Here is an 18,776-nt window from a genome sequence, read left to right as displayed (position 1 = left end):
GACCATACAACCACTCATTGACGTCTGGTAGGTGCTGGAAGAACACTGGGCTTTCACCTCCCAGACCATGGCAACCTGACTTAGTGACTTTGCTGTATCCACCTATCTCTTGACTGGCCTGTGCTGCTGACGTCTAGATCTCTACTTCACAACATTCCCTTTGGACTATGCTCAGTTTTGACCATAGTGTCACCCAGATTCTGCCTTGCTCCTGATTTGTGTTATTGATTTTTGGAGTTGACCTGCAGTTGACCTTGTTGCGTGGACTTGCCCCAACCAGTGCTCAAGAACTGAAACATAACCTGGAGCAGGAAAGCCATTAGTTTTGCTTTATACCTACCATATGATGACTTTCCACATTATTTTCCCTACGTTCTACCTACATAAAACACAACTGCATTACCAATTTTCTCGCAACATTCATGGAGAAGAATGGAAAGAAAATCAATGGATTTAAGAACCAAAGTACACCGAAATATCAATGGCCCCTTTGAGGAAAGGAAATAAGCCAGGCAGGAAACTGTAGTGTGCAGTTGTTATTAAGATAGATTTTTAAACTGAAATTTGGTCTTATCCTACTTGATGTTTCAGTGAACTCTCTGTTCCCTTCTTGCTTCATTTTGAGCAATACATAAACACTGACAGATGGAGACTGTCGAAAGAGTAAAGAGATCTGAGGAGTGAGGAAACTGCTAAGAAGCTGAAGAGATGGAAACAAAAGCAGTCTGTGTGTGTCCTGATTTGGCTTCAGGGAATTAACAGCTGATCCTTCACTGAATCCAAGAGCTCTGGCTGTACATACACATGCACACATTCTCTTTCTCTCTTTGTGAGAAAGTGGGAGAAATTTAGACTTTAGGACACAATCATTGCTTGCTTAGTGCCAGGAAATACTTCACACAGAAAGCAGTTAATCTGAGGCCATATTGTGCCTGTACATAAATTAATAACTAACAAGCAGTTCATGGTATATATGGATCACTGGAGAAAGGGTTCGACTATCCTCCATTGCTGCACCCCCAGCCCAAACTGGCAGCCCTTTCTTTAAAGGGACAGCTGCTTCCAAAAGAAGAAAACAGGATCTCCATCTTGTTAAGCCAAAAGTCTCTGATTACTGTTGTATCTAAGGATGCAATATAAGATAATAAAACAAGAAGAAAAACAACTAAGGCTACAACATTCTCAACAGTTTCCCCACACAAATATCTCTTCCATGAAAGGAAAAGTATCATGTGGTGTGGGGAATCTTTGGCCCTCAATTTCAGCAGTGATCATTCTACAAATCCCACCCCTCCAATTTATTAAGTGTTATGCATTCATTTGTATACTGTCCAGTCAACAAAAGCCTACTTCTTACACATAAGTTCCCTAGGTGTAGGATGGAAATTTATCAAGCATCCTGCATCCTTAGGAGTTATGTCTTTCTGTGTGCACCCGAAAGTGGCTCAGGTAGCACCTTATTAAAGCCAATTGGAGCATATCCAGGTAAGGCTGGGAGAGAGTTCTGTCTGAAATCCTGCAGAGACTATGACAGTTAGTGTAGTCAATACTGAGCTAGATTGACCAAGTGTCCGACTCAGTGTAAGGCAGCTTTCCTCTAATGTTCCTATATCTGGCTGCTTGAGGCAGAGCAGCAAAGGTCCCCCTGTCTCTCCTCCAAATCAAGGTGCAGAGAACACAGTAGAGCCAATTGGGTTATTTAGCACCTGAGACAGACAATCCCATAGGCACTTCTCCCCTACCCCAGCAATAAATTAAATAATTGACAATTTCCTGCCATTTCATGACACCCAAAGTCAGGTGCCTCAGGCAGCTGCCTCACTCTGCCTAATGGTATGGCTGGCCTGTTCTCCAGTTTCACTCACTGCTCTGTAGATTAGACACTATTAGCTGAGCCTGAGATTAATGTCTCTAAAGAACACTCAATTAATCCGAGTGACAAGCAGGCACCTGTAGGGCTAGAACCTGAAGAATAATAATAGATATTATGCATGTTTACATATTGGTAGTTCGCACTTTGATTGAAACCAATGCTTAACGTTATTTTTAAATGGTGGCATAAAAGGAACGAAAAATATGTAAGTTGAAATCCCCCAAATGCCCACAATCTTCATGTTTAATGCTTAGGAATTTGAAATGTTACAACCCTTTGCACAGCTGCTTCTTAGGATCTCTCTCTCTATATATAACTGCCCTAGAGATCCCTGGCACGTTACTGTAGGTTTCCACATCTCGTGCAATGCTGCAAGATTTTGTATGACAAAGTGGAGATGCATAGTTTCTTTGTAATATTTTTATTTTATTTACAGATGCAGGACTTCTGGCAAACAAGCAGGCTCCTAAAAAATAGGCAGGAGATCTGCTAGGTGGACATCAGATTTCCAGAGTGTAATCTTCAATCAACTCACAGCTTTCTATTTCCCACATCCTTCCCTCCAAGTTGAAATGGCAAAACAAGCATTAAGCTATTTACCTGCCCATCCCCTTAGCTCTGAAGGGTGTCAGCTTCCCAAACTCTGATGGATATTGCATCCCAAAAGAGAGAGGTGTCCCAGGTCATTAATGACTATGTAGCGGTGAACATCTAGGCACACCTTTGGACTGGTGTCTTTTTCTTGGGTCTAATAAATTTGGCTTTGCCATATCTGGTCCAGAACCCACTGACCACCCTTAGGTCCAGCATGCAACTGCTTTTACTGGCTTTTGTGTACAGCCACACAGTTCAATGAATGGTCAAATCAAAGGTTGCATGCAGCCAGTTGTAGTTCTGCAGCACTCTACTAGATGAGCATCACTCCAACTTCCTTCAAATTTTGTAGCAGGTGATGACCTCAAATGCACAAAGTTGATTTTGCTTGACACTACTCATTTGACCATTTTGAGGCAACTGTGGCTTGCAATTTAAGACAAAGTGGCTGACAGAACAATTCATAAAATTCCTCCCTTAACCTTCTTGTATAAAGCATTAATACTTTTAATCTTGGAAAGCTCTCTAAAGGATGAGCTGCCAGGAAACAAGTGGAGCTACAATGCCATTTGCACAAACTGCGGAGTTCTAAAAGACTATGCTTGACAGTAAAATTGCAGATTGTCTACCACTTCCCTTCTGCAGCTGTGAGCCATTCACTATTTAAATGTACACGGCTAGAGAAAGGATGAGAAATACAAGCAGGTAATTGCAAGAAGGTACAAAGGTTGGGCTGTGTGTATGCTGTACCGCTTGTCTTTCTTCATATAATACAAATTGTACCTATGCAATTGCAGATGGTGAACAAGATCCAGCAAGTGGCTATAAGTGCGGTGGGATTTTTGACATTTCCTCTTTGAATGATAGATCCATAAACACATCAAAAAATGCTTAGGGAACTTCGCATGAGAGGCTCACGTTTGAGAAATATCACTGACATGTACAGAACTACTTGTGTGGCTCTTCAGCTAGAGAGATACTTCATAATTAATAGACTATATATTACAAAGTAATAATGGCACTTAGAATTATAATAGGTCTTAGGATAATCAAAGGAAGAAGGTACTTAAAAGATAATCAAGTCCAACTCCCATAATAGGAATACTCCTCAGACATAAGTGATTCCTGATTATGCTCCTTTCAGCGATGCTTTAAACATTATTATTATTATCTTAAGGCATAGCAATCATTTCCATGGAGAAAATCTGAATTGAGGGTAATATGCAAAGTGTGGTGTTTTGGGGGTTTTGTGTGTATGTTCCTTTGTATAGTGACAACAAAGACTGATTGTCTTGATAATGTATTAGTTATCAAGCTACAGATCAATCCAATTGTAGTGAGGAGGGGCATGTCTATAGTGAAAGAACTGTCATATCCAAGCTCTGCTTGGCTTGTACTGGCCAGCCAGAAGCTGGAGGAAGACAGAATCTACTTTGATCATTCTAGTGTCCTCGTGTTTCTTTCTTTTTCCATTTCCATTCTAGGAGCATGCTGGGGGAAGAAGGAGCTTTGGATCCTGTGGATTCATCCAAGTCTTCCCTTGATCTTTCCCTGGCATGCTCCCTTTTCCTCCTTTGTGTTGTCAGCACCAACTGTAGGGTGGGGTGGTTGCAATCCTGTACCCACTTATCTGCAAGCAAGCAAGCAAGCCCCAGTGAGCTCAGAGGGACTTACTTTAGAATAGAAGAGCACAGGCCTGCACAGTCCAGTCTTTACAGAGTGGAAAATGCTTATTCACATACTTCAAGTTACATCAAAGCCTCAATCCATGACAGGAAGATTTTGCTTTCGAAAAGGCTGAGCTCTGTGCAAAATATTTAGTTTCTTTCATTCAGTGCTCATATATCACTCTCAAGGTCCCCACCCCCCAAGCTGCAAGATAAGCTCCTTTTAACTCCATCTTTTCACAATAGCCTTTTCAAAGGGCATGACAACTATGTACAATATAATGAGCTTTGGCTGCTAAACCTCCGCCGTAAATAATGATGCATGCTATAAAATCTGACCCTCATGTCACGCAAGAGGGCATGTGTTTCCAAGGGCTGGGTTAGGAAAATATGTGGCTGATAAAGCAATATTTATTACAATGCAGATGGTCAGCTGAATGTGGAATGGTTTGAAAAAAATAATTCAGTTAGTTTATTTTTCAAAACTTTTTCTTGCCTTCACTGTACCTTCATTTGGAACTGAGAAATGCCAGTCAGTATTTGAACCAGCCAGTCTTCTTCCAGTATACAGTCCATGCACAACCACCATTTTCTGTCCCTACCCAACAGACACTCAACATTCTGGGGCCACAGAGCATGTTCAGTCACCAGTGGGTTGGTTGGGGGTGGGGTCCTTTAATATTTCCCCAAAATATACATCTACTTCTGCAAACTTTAGTGTTCCTCCCCAAGCATGCTGATGTATCTTGTTTTTCAGTGGTTCTGTTTGGGCTACAATTCTATCAGCACGCACCAGCTGAGTTTACTCTTAGAGGAAATAATTACCGTATTTTTCGCCCTATAGGACGCACTTTTCCCCCTCCAAAAATGAAGGGGAAATCTGGGTGCATCCTATGGGGCGAATGCAGGCTTCAGGAAGACATCCGCAGCCTAGGCAGCCCTGCGGGAACTGCGAATAGCAGCCTGCTTCCCGGAGCGCCGGGGGCGCTGAAACAGAGCGCCCGGCGCTTCGGAAACACATCCACAGCCTAGGCAGCCCTGTGGGAGTTCCCGCAAGGCTCCCCATGCTGCGGATAGCAGCCTGCCGCCCGGCGCGAGAGGCGCCCTGAATCAGAGCACCTCTCGCGCCGGGCAGACATCAGCCAGCCCCACAAGCTCGGGGGACAGCAGGGAGGCGCAGCGCCGCCATCCTGCTGTTCCTCGACCTGGTTCGGTTTCCCCGACCTGGTTTTGGGAGGGAAATAAAGGGGGAAAATTTCCTTTTATTTCCCCCCCCAAAAAAAAAACTAGGTGCGTCCTATGAGACGGAGCGTCCTATGGGACGAAAAATACAGTATTAGTCAAGTATGGTCATTTACATGGTGTTTTTTAGCAGGTTCCTGCCTGGCTTAAGGAGCTTATTGAATAATGACTAAACCAATCCTTATGTTAAGTAGCAAACAGCACCTAAGAAACTCAGAAGAGTGGCAAAATGTAAGGAATCTACCATTTCACCTTAACCCCCTCTGCTATAATAGCGTGATTTATTTATTTACAAGAATCCTTATAAACCATCAATTCACAAAAAGTAGCAGGGTAAAATAATTACAGCATCATCAAACTTTAAAATATTAAAAATAGAATCAAGAACAAATGGCCAAAACTGAATCAAAGTAATTCTTTAAAAATTTGCTTGATGATAAAATATAAGGATTTGAGGTGCCTGTCTTCATTCAATAAACACAATGATGGGGATGCATTTCTATTTACAGTTTTTGTTATAGAATTTGTGGAAGAATGATATACATTCAATGGCTATTTTCTGGGGAGTTGTTCATTTATAATAGATCCAAGTGGCGTTGAAAAAGCATTTCTTTTAATCCGGGGATAGAAAATGAACATGCCTGATTTTAAGGCTTATGCTTAAGCAGGAAAGCTTGTGATTAGTTTGCTACTTTTGCATTAGGTGAGCCCCTCACAAGAGAACAATTGTTCCTCCAAATTTTAGAAGACGGCAAAGAAACAATGCCACTATTTCTGCTGTCTGTTCTATGCCACCTAGGTAATGGAGGTGGTACTCTCCATGGTGCTGAATAGATGCTTGTACTACTATTGAATGATCACTTGCTTGATAAATGAATAGAATGCACTTTAATCAAACACACAATTACATAGTAAAGCCTTGGTGCTGTTTTCAAGCCCCATAAGTAATTAGCCTTACTGCCATTGAAGTATTGATTTCTCAAAGGTCACCACAAATTAAAGGGATACATATAATATTGTTGTTCTCTCTTGGTTATATGTAAATAAGGATATCTGCTAATGGGTTAATCACACAGAATTTGCAACAAAGCTTAGACAAAAGGATAATATTCTATTGACCATAGGTGTTCACCACAGTAACAAAACACAATTTGGGGGTGATCACCATTAAAACCATTAATTACCAATGGTAATTCTGCTGCTGACTTGGGGATATTTCATACTAATGGCTAGCCTCTGAAGCCTTGTTGAAATAAATTGACTGGAGGGCAGTAATTTCAAGTAATTTATCTGATCCAGAAAAGATGGTACAAGAAATGCCTTGATTTAGTAATGCTCCACAGTGACCATTATCAGTATTCCTGATGCTACTCCAATAATCTTTTATCACACACCCGTAAAAATGCTGAAGCAATTTGCATATTTCCACTAAACAGAAAAAATATATCTGAGATTTACATGGTGGATGAAGTCATATCACACAATACTTTAAGCTTGTTTGTATTTTAATGATCATTTACTGCAAAGCTTTCCAAACTTTTAATGTGGGTGACATTTTTTTGACATGCAGCATTTGACGACACCGTAATTCAGTTTTACTAGCAAACTGGAGGTTAAACTAACCCCTTTTCCAGCCCTGGGAGGAACACAGGGAGCATTCATGCAACACACCTACAGCAGTCGACACACTAACATGTCACAACACACAGAGTTTGGAAAGCTCTGATTTACTGCATATTTTCTCAATCTCTGAGTATAGGAAAACTGGGTGCGAATGACAAAGAACTGGATGTTGCTATTGCTTTAGTGCTCTTTCAGCAACTCAGTCAGCCAGGCCTTTTGTAAAATAAAGTACCAGTCTGGATGGAGAGTGGGTTTGACCTAATAAATTGGTTTTTGTTCCATTAATCTGTTAAATGTGTGTACATTAGTCACTAAGAGAATGTAGATGGTAACACAATGTATCCACAATGGCAAAACGTGTTATATGTTCTCTTGCAAACACCTGCTACATTGTGTACTTGCAATGCCAACAGTTTTAATTTGGTCTGAATTCAAACCATATTCCAACAGCATGGGGGCCTCTGACAAGGCAAACTGCATGTGCATACTCTGAATTGTTAGCTACTTATATGGTTTGGGTCGTTTCTAACTGAACACAAGAAATTCCTGGAAAATTGAATGGGTCTCTGGTGTGAACTAGAAGGGTGCCCCTGCATATCATGCAGAGCTGTACCCACAAAGTTTGCCTTCAGTTAACATTGGCCACTGATTCATATTTATTTAATAAGATTCCAAGAGTGCCTAGGGAATATCTCTTCACACAATGCTGTGTAAACTCATCAATGCACAACAACAAATTCCACCAAAGTCTTGAATACTAGTCTTATAGCTACAACATTATGCAAAGTGCTATGTGTGTAAGTATTCAGCAAATGGTGTGATTCCATCCTAACATGCTGCCTGTTGGTGTCCTGTACATGATTGGTCCCTAGTCTTGCTTCTACCACATCCCTGTACTATGAAATGCCTTTGTGCCATGCCACATCCAGTAATGTTGATTGTTGTCAGCCTAATAGTACCAACCAATGACGGTGCACCAGATATCCAGTTCTTGATGCAACAGTTATTGTTTTGCCCTATTCTAACTACTATTTTCTAGATGTACGTTGTCAGGACATTAGGCTATGAACCTAAACACACAAGAGGAATCCACCTAATGAGTCCTGTCAGCACAAGTCCTGTATGAGAGCTTTTACTTGTGCAATGGGTTTTTCTCACCCCACCCCTGGGGCCCCCTAAAATTTGCTTTGGATGCATTGGGGGAACCCCCAGAACACTGTGCTTGGGGGGATCATTCTGTCTGACAAGCTTCAATGCTTGTGCTGAAAGGACTTTCACTGTAGTGTGACATTGAATTCCACCCCTGCATTTCTATTTACATAAGTGGGGCATGATGCCCTTTGAATATGTTTAAGAGTGAGACATTAGGTATATAAAAATTCAGTACACTATGGGGAAAAACCCACGTTGATAGTTACACACACACACACACACACACACACACACACACTGTATATTGTATTTTGTTATCTTTTTATTATTGTTAGCAGCTTTGGGAGCCTAGTGCAGAGGATATAAATAAATAATGATGAAATGCTTTTATTCATCCCACTAAGAACTATACAACATGCAAGAGTGTAAGTTCCCATCACAATAGACAATGTAAACATTGTAAGGTAAGAATAAATGAGTAGAATGTAGACATATTTGATGGCTAAAGATAATCTTCTGAAATTACTGAAAGGGAAGAAAATGTTTTTAGTAAGCCAGGTATTTTTCTGTCACTTGTCTCCTCCAAGTTCTAAGCAGACCCAGCCCTTCTAGAATGTTTTTATTCACCTCATGGGACATCAAATCTATGCTCCAAAACTATATAGCATAAAGTAAATTGAAACAGAATTATTTTGTTTTCTAGGAAATTGCCTGATATACTGATGATGATAACAATGATAATCCGGTTTAAAAGTTAAAATTAAACAATGTGCTTTACCCCTTCAAAGCTTTGCTCTCTGCCTATTTGTGTTGCAGTTGCTTTCCTTTTCAGTTTTAACAGCTACATTGTCTTATTTTTTTCTCAAATAAGGGGCTTTCTTTGCCAAAAACGTCTACCTCTACCAGTTTAGCACAATTGCAATTATTTTATCAGCTAAAGAAAAGATCTGCTACCGAAGACTTGACTTACATTTCTATAGCTTATTTTTCACAGTTATTCCGTTTTCTATTCTGCAAACAAGGAAGCCGTGTAGAGAGGTTTGTCTATATGTGCCAGCCGATCACAACTTTCTTTGGCTGTGTTGTGTTTCTGGAAAGCTCTAGAAAAAACAAACATGACAGGTTCTTATGTAGACCATCAGCACAAATTATGTTCACATTTTCATTAGAATTCTTGCAAGCTCTGGATTCATGTCTGGCTGCATATGTGACATAACTTGAATAGATATAGACATATTTGAGTAATTGGTTTGAATTGCATTGTATATTGATTTGCTTCATCTTAGATATTACCTTTCAAATGGCTGAACAGAAAAAAAAAGAATAATATGCAGACCCGTGCAGAAGGGAGCAGCCAGGTACACTTGCTGTGGGCCTCAGAGAGTTAAGCTGGCCAGGGGCCTACTGGACTTACACTGTCATGCCAAGAACAAGACTCCTACTCCATGCCTTGGACAAGCTCTGCTCAGGCCAGAGAATATGCATCACTGGAACTATTACAGCATTTCCCTTAGGTGATTGAAGAGTTTGACCTTAAATAAATGTATGTTTTTTGTATACTGAAATGAAGTGATCTCTTACTATCTAAAAAGATTAAATAAAATGTATATTTCAATTGTGATTATAAAATTATTTTGACCAGTTACTTTCTGCATACTGGGGGGAAATAGAATTGCCACAATGTCAAGCAAGTACATGCCATATTTAAAATATATTTTATTTCTCTGTTTTCTTCCTGCAAAAGACATGGCTGACAACTATATGCTTCAGCAGCTGCCTTACTCTGTCAAGGGACAAATTATCAATAACTGAGCACTATGCTAAACAAAGTGAACATTTTAAGCATTGTGATGTTTCGTGTGTTCACCCTGTCATTGTTGACAGATTCTATTGATTTTTTCTTGGGACCTTTTTATTGATTCTTCTTTTAAAAAAATTAACACACCTAGAAAAAAATATTGAACTGGAATGTCTCACATACAACTCATCCAATATGAAAATGAAATGCACACAGCAAACTAGAATAATATCACAATGTCTACATTAGTAATAATACTGGAAGTAACACATCAGTTACATATCATTTGATATTATGTATTTTATATCACCCCCCATTCAATCATCTCATTCAAGGCATGTAGACATTTTTGAAGAGTCTAGAAGGAAAAGTATTTTTTTTCACAAGCTGATTCAGCACTAATCTCACCTTATCCACATCAATGTTCCCTTAATAATCATTGTGATACACTGATTCTGATGGGAGCTGTAAATAACATATTTACTCAAATGTAATGTGCACCTTTTTTAGCCAAATTACCGTGCATCACGAAAATTAGGGTGCACATTACATTTGATGGTGCATTAGATTTGTGTAAATACGGTAATTTACTCTATTTTAACACCAGGTAACTCTGTAACTGTTCTGATGATCCAGAAAAAATATTTTTTGTTGTTATTGTTAATTTATAAACCTGTATATATGCAGAATATATATATATATATATATATATGCAGGTTTTGGTGTCCTGCATTCCTGTACCCGTGAAAATCTACGAAAGCAAATATATATATATATATATATATATATATATATATATATATATGAATGCAAGATAAAGTAACCAAGCTCTGCTTAAGTCAGAGGCGTATGCATTAGTAAGCATATAAAGAACTGGGGCACAAATAAGTATAGACTTCAGGCTTCGATAGCCAACAAATCTGCCAAGCTGCTTACTTTTAATCAGGCATGACAGAGGCCTTAATACCTTTTATTGTAGTCATTCTGCTACCTGTCCATCTCCATCTCTATACCCTTCCCACCTGCCTTCTCTCTCACAAATCCCCAGTCCTTTGCCCTTTTACTAAGGTTTACAGTGATTAACTGATGGGCCGTGCCATCCACATTTATCCATTTTTGGCTGTTTGTTTGATTTTAAGAGAACTTAAATCACCATTACTATTAATATTATTATTTGATATATTTACCAGTATTTAAATGTTGTAAACTATTAAAGTTCAACTGGCTGCTGATTTCCACACCTGCCCAAATCTTACTCACAAGATGTCTGACTTCCTTTCTTTGTAAAGGAGCCTGAAAAGTACTAAACAAAAGCCTCTGTTAACAGGCCTGGCTGCAAAGGACAAAACAAGAAGAAAGCAACCAAGGAAAGAGAGCTTTGACCACATTATTCAGGCACTGTTAGCTTTCACAATGCATGCACAATCGGGGCCTCCCTCCACTATTCTCTCCTTCTCTAACCAACATCTCACCCCCTCATATACTCAAAGCCTGGGGTCCTGTTAGCTGCAACAATGCAAACACCCATGACAGCAGTGCAGAATTAAAACCCTTGCTAAACCCTTTGGCGCTCCAGTATGGTGCTTTTACGTTTTATAGATGTGGAGAAACAGGAACATTATGATCCTGAACATGGTTTAAAAAAGGTAAAAGGACCCCTGACCATTAGGTCCAACCGTGACCGACTCTGGGGTTGCAGCGCTCATCTCGCTTTATTGGCTGAGGGAGCCGGCGTCAGCTTCCGGGTCATGTGGCCAGCATGACTAAGCCACTTCTGGCGAACCAGAGCAGCGCACGGAAACGCCGTTTACCTTCCCACCGGAGTGGTACCTGTTTATCTACTTGCACTATGATGTGCTAGGTTGGCAGGAGCAGGGACCGAGCAACGGCAGCTCACCCCATTGTGGGAATTCGAACCGCCAACCTTCTGATTGGCAAGTCCTAGGCTCTGTGGTTCAACCCACAGTGCCACCTGCGTCTCTGAGCATGGTTTACTGGGAAACAAATACAAATGATTTGAAAGGGAATCACTTCAGGTCGCCTTACCTCAGTGAGGATAGTATGGTGTTGGAAAAGGTTCAAAAAAAGGGCACCCAGAATGATCATAGGGATGGAGCAACTCTCCTGTGGGGATTTGGGGCATTTAGCTTAGGAATGATGGGTAAGAGGTGACATGGTAGAAATGTATACAATTATGCATGACATGGAGAAAGTGGATAGAGAAAAGTTTTTCTCCTTCTCTCATAACACTAGAACTCGTGAACATATAATGAAACTGAATGTTGAAGGATTCAGGACAGATGAAAGAAAATGCTTATTCACACAGTGCATAGTAAACTGTGGAATTTGCTCCCACGGGAAGCAGTGTTGGATGGCTTGAACCTTGGATGGCTTTAAAAGAGGATTAGACAAATTATGAGGTAAAGTCTATCAGTGGTTACTTGCCATGATGGCTATCAGAGGCTGTATGCTTCTGAATACCAGTTGTTGGAAACTGTAGAAGGGGAGGGTGCTTTTGTGCTCAGGTCCTGCTTGTGGGCTACCCAGAGGCATCTGTTTTGCCACTCTAAGAACAGGATGTTGATAGAGGGTTGGATTCTCTGATGACTGCAATGAATGTAATGGTAGATGAGCAGAGAAGATGCCTGAAACTTTGAGGAGGCAATCTAAGGCATTCATAATGCTGAGGCAGATATTTCAACTGGTGCCCCTCATAGCAATAAAAACAAACCGATTCTATATTTGTACAGTATCCAGAAAAAAAAATGTGTTTCCTGAAGTGAGGTGCTTCATTCTGTCTAAGGTTCTATAAATGGTATTGCGTATTCTTTGGATTTTTAAATTTGGTTTTGCCAGATACGTGCACGGTAAGCTGTTGTTTTACAGTTCTTTTGATAATATATTGGGGATTTTTGTTGTTTTACAGTTCTTTTGATAATATATGTTGTTTTACAGTTTTTCTTTTGATAATATATTGGGGATTTTTAGTCTGTTCATTACAGCAATGAAGTGAAGCTACAGAGAACCAGGCAGAGGACCTTCTCGGTAGTGGCGCCTGCCTTTGGAACGCCCTCTCTTCAGATGACAAGGAAATAAACAACTATCTGACTTTTAGAAGACGTCTGAAGGCAGCCCTGTATAGGAAAGTTTTTAATGTTTGATATTTTACCGCGTTTTAATTATGAATATTCTGTTTGGGAGCCGCCCAGAGTGGCTAGGGAATAAATAATAAATTATTTATTATTATTACTACTACAATTCTACGGTTACTGAAGTGATTTTTGAAATATTACGTGACATATAGACGCTTTAAAATTAAACAAATAAACCACACCCCAGCAGGGAGGCTACTACTGTGGCTCCCCACCCAGCAGGAGAATCTCTCCTGCAAACATCCCCCAGCCCTGTTTGAGATGCTGGCCTTCATGGTCTAATCTCCTGACCCCTTTTAGACACAGGTACTGTATTTGGCTTCACCTAATTCTAAAGGGATGCTGCGTTTGAGGCCCTCATGGCTTGTTCGGCTGACTTCTCTCCCCCGAGGTCCTGCCCTGAGGGCGCTCCTGACGGTCCTGAGTGAATAACGGAGGCTGGTGGGAGTCGTGAGGAGAAAGAGCCCTACAGGTTGTGTGTGTGAGGAAGACAAAACTTTAGCGGTCGGGGGAAAGCGATAATGTGCGGAAGGAAAGGAAGCGAAGCTTGTGAGAAGTCGGGATGGGCGAGAGCCCAGGAGAAGCCAATTCGGTTCAGCTGCCAGAACCTTAAAGCGAAGAGGAAAAGGGATAACGCAAACGCCGTTTGTGTGTGCGTGTGTTTTAAAGTAATCCCTGAGGCAGAAAGCAGCCCTTCTCTTTTCTGCCCCGCTCACTGGCTACTGAGAATGCCGATCAGTTCTGTTGCTCGGATACAAATCCTCCCTCCCTCCCGCCCTCGCTTTCGGCCCGCCTCCATCCTTAGCCTAGATAGGACCGAGTGGGCGGGGACTAGTCCTCGGCACGCTCGAGGGCGCCGAGGGGGAGGGGACTGAATGGCTCCCGAGCTGAGCCCGCTGCCTGGCCGCCGTTGCCGCCTGTGGGGAGTAGACTGGGAGCCCCGCGCCCGCTTGCTGTAGTCGAGCCAGATGGAATGTGGCGCGCGCGCGAGGTATGCCGCGGGGGCGGGGGCGAGGATTAGAACGCGAGAGAGGAAGCGCGCGCCCACCCAAAAGCCCTTATTTTGAGAAGAAGCGCCCGTTGGCGATGCGGTTGAGGGGAAACCGTAGGGAAGAGAGGAAAGGCGGCTGGGTGGGGGCGGGGGGCGGGAGAAGTGGTTTTAATTCGAAGCGTGTTGCTCCGTGGCTTGGGAGCGGAGGCGGCCCGGCGTCTTCCCCCGCCCACCTTCCTTATCCATCTCATAATCCCGAAGAGTTTTGCGACTGGGGAGGTTTAAAGCGAAATGGTCACTCGATGCTTCCCGCCCGGAGAGTGAGCGAGAAGGAGCCTTCATAATCCCCCGAGGCCCCCTTCACACACACACACGCCCCGCCTCGCGTGGGTTTAGCGCCACTCGGAGCCCCTTCATGCTGTGTGAGGGGGACGAGGCTGGCCGACCCGGGTCAGACTGACATGAGCGGTATCTGTTTCTTGGGGCCAGCGAGTTGTGTCGCCTTGTCTTTCGGGACGGCTGCCCGCTTGATATATAAACGGCGTAACTCTCAGAAAGAGTTGAGACTCTCGTTCTCCCGCTCCCCTCCTTCCCAGACAAAGTGCGGGGAGGGGGGAGAGAGGGAGAGGCTGCGCCCCACCCCCCTCCCCTCACCCCATATACACATGCATTAAGTCGCCCCCGGGGAATTCGTGACCCGCTTTGCTGGCTGCTTTCTCCATTCTGGAACAGGCGGTTGTTTAAAGGGAGAGATTTGCATCATTCTTCAGGCTGTCTTCCTCCCACTCCAGATCGAAGTTCCTTTATTTTGCTTTAAACCGGGCAAAGGGCTCGACCGCTCCATCTGGCTTAAGTGTGCAAATCTCTAGCCCTGAAAGCAGGTAAACCCACAATCGTTAAGATATTTAGTATTGCTTTCTGTGGGTTTGTCTTTTCTTCTTTTAATACAACCAACCTCTAAAGAAATTTACTTAGGGTTTTGGTTTGTGTGAGATTAGGATCCTAGATAACGTTTTTAATTTTGTAAGAAATAGTTTGTCTCTGTGTGTTTATTGACTGGGTGTGTGTGTGTGTGTGTGTGAGAGAGAGAGAGAGAGAGAGAGAGAGAGAGAGAAATCCCCTGAGCTTTGAAATCTAGGTCCCCCTTTAGCTCCCTAAGAAGACTACAAATAATTATGTTTTTAAAACTACCTTGTTCTTCCTTTTGTTGAGTGAGTGAGGGGTTGGTGTTTTTAGTTGCCTATTCTGCCTTTGTGCTGAGAAAATGGAGCAAGTGAAGGTTAGCTAGTGGTGAAGCAAAAAGTGAAGAAAAGTGTTCTCTAAAACTGTCAAAGTATGCAGAATGTTAAGATAACTTGCTATATCAGGATAAGATCCTGATTCACTAGAGAACAAATTTGTTTATGATATCCGGTTATCTGAGTGTGTGACTGGACAACCGTAGTTCACTTTTTTTAGAGGTGCTATTAAAAAAAGACCTATTTAGCAGGCACAAAGCATTCTGGGTCAATTCAGACATGATGCCAAACTATGGTTAGGTAAACTTAATTGGTTAAGCATGTCTGAATACAATCATGGTTTGTCAGCTGTTTGCCAGTCATCTTCAGAAACCATGGTTTGGAGTTGTTCACCATCCAAGATCTGTGCTAATGGATGTTTGATGCAATGTCTGAATTCACAAACCATTATGACGATTGCTCTATTTCCTAAGGCTGCTGAACCATAGAGATGGTAGTGAGTTTATGAAGCTATGATGGTGAGTGCTGGGTAGATGGACAGTGAAGTGAAAGTAAGACAGTAGCTTTCAGCCATGGTTTGCTCTCTAAACTGGGTAGTGCAAAACATGTTTGGTCATCATGTTTGAACTGAGCCAGTGCATTATTGTTTTGGCAGTGTTGGATCACTGGGACTTTAACACTCAACATCTGTATTGCCTTCTCTACAATCATTTCAAACACCCAAAGCCAAAGGAATAGTTACTATGGGGTATGTGCAAATCTACCAAAAGTAGATGCACCCTTCTACGATTAAAAAATGGCAAACAAATTTTAACACCTTTAATAATTAACATATTAATACCTTGTATGCTCTCTCCTGTGCTCATCTGTTGCAGTTAGACTCCCGATGGGATGTGTACATTTGATGCTGAAGTACTCAGAAACATAAGAAAAATAAATGCTAAGTGTATGTGCTTGCCCATTAGTATAAAAAACAGTATGTTGTAGCTGTTGGTGACATCAATAGCAGACAGCACAGATTGATGGTAGAGCTAATGCATGAGCACTGTAGATGGATGAGTGCATCTCCCAAGGCACTGTAACAGATATGCCAACATGATCTGTGGCTGCTTTGACATAGTGAGACATTTCCTTTCAGCAGATTTTACTGTCCTCATGTGCGCTCAAAGAAAAGTAGTTTGAAGTTGGTTAGTCAGCATTTTAGGAAGCTTGAGGAGAACTGTGCACAAAGCTATGGAGTAAGGAAGGTATTGATACTTCTGAATTTTTTCCCAAGTCAGGAAAATGTCATAGAGATGCTGCCTTCCATTTGATTAATATATCTGTGTGAAGTAGCCTTGGCTACTTAGGTGGAGTCCTTGTTTTGGGGAACATTGTGACCTACTCTCAGATAGAACCTAGAGCATTAATTCTAAATACAGTAGTAAAATTGGGGAGCAAATAGTAAAAGTTATTTTTTACTTGCTATTATTAGGAATAATCCTTTGTTAATCATTATGCATTCTTGGCTGTCTCCTGTCTCAGAAAAAATACTTTGGCAATTCCACCTGCCACTGAATGCAATGTGTTTTGACTATACACAATTTTGGCTTTATGCTCTATCCTGGAACGTAACCGCCGCCTAAGTTGAGAGTCGCCTGTACTACATTTATTTCTCAAATTATTTGAACAAAGGTAGGGAATCATAAAGGCTGTCATCAGTGATATATGTTCTTGGTTTGTTTAACAAACCCTGATTCAAGAGATCTTAATTCTTTGGCTGTGGTAGTAAGAAGGTAAAATATGCAGAATATCATAGGAACTAGTTTCTATATTGTGATGTCAGCTTTGTTAGACTGTTGCCTTATTCTAAGTAAACCAGCTTATGTCTAAGGCCGTAGTTCTAAACCCATTTACCAGGGAGTAATTCCCATTGAACTGAATGGGTTTTACTTCTGAGTAGATATATATAGTCATGCAGTATAATAAATGTGCACCACTTGTCTTAAGGTCAGTGACACAGGCTATGTGGAAAATTTTGAATTGGAATACAGTCATACCTTGGGTTACAGACGCTTCAGGTTGCGTTTTTTTGGGTTACAGACTTCCTGCATGGATCACGTTCGCAACCCGAGCACCCTCTGTATGTAGTCAACAAAACTAAAAAAGTCTTGTGATTATCTGAAAAGTTTTTGTTACTGCAAAAAACAACAACTGAAATATCTCGTTAGGGGGAAAGTTAGGGGAAAGAGTGTGGATGAAATGTAATATTCAAAGTGTTATTAGAATACTAGTAAATATATTTATATGCCAACTGAATAGAATGTACTTTTTACATTGGGGTCACTGATGTTGTGCCCTCAAGGTGTTCTGAGCTGCAACTCCCTTCAGCCCCAGCCAGCTGTACCAATTGTCAGGGATGCTGGGAGTTGTAGTCCAAAAAAAATGGAAGGCTCTATATTGGCTCCCTCTGCTTTACATTATACTCTGTGTGTGTGTGTGTGTGTGTGTGTGTGTGTGTGTACACACACACACACACACACACACACACACACAGAGTGGTACCTCGGGTTGCATACGCTTCACGTTACATACGCTTCAGGTTACAGGCTCCGCTAACCCAGAAATAGTACCTCAGTTAAGAACTTTGCTTCAGGATGAGAACAGAAATCGTGCTCTGGCAGCGTAGCGGCAGCAGGAGGCCCCATTAGCTAAAGTGGTGCTTCAGGTTAAGAGTTTCAGGTTAAGAACAGACCTCCGGAACAAATTAAGTACTTAACCCGAGGTACCACTATATTAACAGTACGATCCTACATCACTCCTCCAAGCTCAGTGGAATTTGGTCCCTAGTAAGTGTGCTTAATTCTTCAGCCTCAGAAAGTGGTCAACACTGTTAGCATACTAATTTTAGCATGCCTAAAGAGCTTTATGCATAAATATATGTGCTTCCTAGGAATAGTCACCTGAACAAAAAGAGTTTGGCTTTAGATCTGTCTGGCATTTTATCTATTCCTGTTGTTCAGTTCAACTTGTATTGTGTTCCTGCTTTAACTGCATTAATGGTTTATTGTTATGTGAATGAGTCTCTGGCTTGTGCCCCCCCTTCTTTAGATGCAGCTGTGCGAAGGAGATCAGAAGTTTTTCCTTCTGTTCTCAGTTAACAACATTTTAGTATTAGTTATAAACGTGGACAAACTGTGATTAATTTTAACTATGGAAGCAAGTTCAGGAACTATGATTTGAACTTGGTTTGTTTTAGTAAGCCACAGTAGTAACATCAATTTGTTCAAGTTCAGATAATCATCTCTCCCCCATGCCTGATTTTTTTTTTTTTTAAAAAACCCATTGATGTGTAGTTAAGCTGTTAGCAGAATCACAAAGCTTTTCCTAAGGCCACCTAATACGACATCTTTGAAAGAATGTGAGCAGTCATCAGTGGCAAGGGTAATTGTTTTAACTTTTGTCTG

At 41.5% G+C, this 18,776-nt stretch overlaps 1 protein-coding gene and 2 long non-coding RNA genes across 8 annotated transcripts in view; 2 read left to right on the top strand and 1 right to left on the bottom strand.

The window, feature by feature from the left end:
• LOC310843884 overlaps positions 1-18,776 on the top strand; it is a 190,898-nt gene that overhangs the window by 125,174 nt on the left and 46,948 nt on the right. The gene's annotated exons all lie outside the window — the stretch shown is intronic.
• On the bottom strand, positions 8,447-13,523 carry LOC310843902. 2 transcript variants are annotated; one of them, XR_014563761.1, is made up of 2 exons: positions 13,427-13,523; positions 8,447-9,251 (listed from the first exon to the last, which is right to left on the bottom strand). It is a non-coding gene; the product is annotated as an uncharacterized lncRNA (long non-coding RNA). The 2 variants fall into 2 exon arrangements; XR_014563762.1 differs by lacking the exon at positions 13,427-13,523 and adding an exon at positions 11,996-12,772.
• Positions 13,904-18,776, top strand: part of WASF3 (WASP family member 3) — a 36,571-nt gene continuing 31,698 nt past the window's right edge. For 2 of the 5 annotated variants that reach the window (XR_014563611.1, XM_083736902.1), the window contains exon 1: positions 14,126-14,973. The gene's annotated coding sequence lies outside the window, so the exon portion shown is untranslated. Of the gene's footprint in view, positions 14,093-14,125; positions 14,974-18,776 lie in introns of those variants that run through there. The other 3 variants (XM_083736903.1, XM_083736905.1, XM_083736904.1) reach the window with 3 other exon arrangements.

This window comes from Podarcis gaigeae (assembly GCF_964106915.1).
Source record: "Podarcis gaigeae genome assembly, chromosome: 4".
Lineage (NCBI taxonomy): Eukaryota > Metazoa > Chordata > Lepidosauria > Squamata > Lacertidae > Podarcis > Podarcis gaigeae.
The sequence above is the reverse complement of the archived record's forward strand: the minus strand, read 5'-3'. Positions and strand labels throughout refer to the sequence as shown.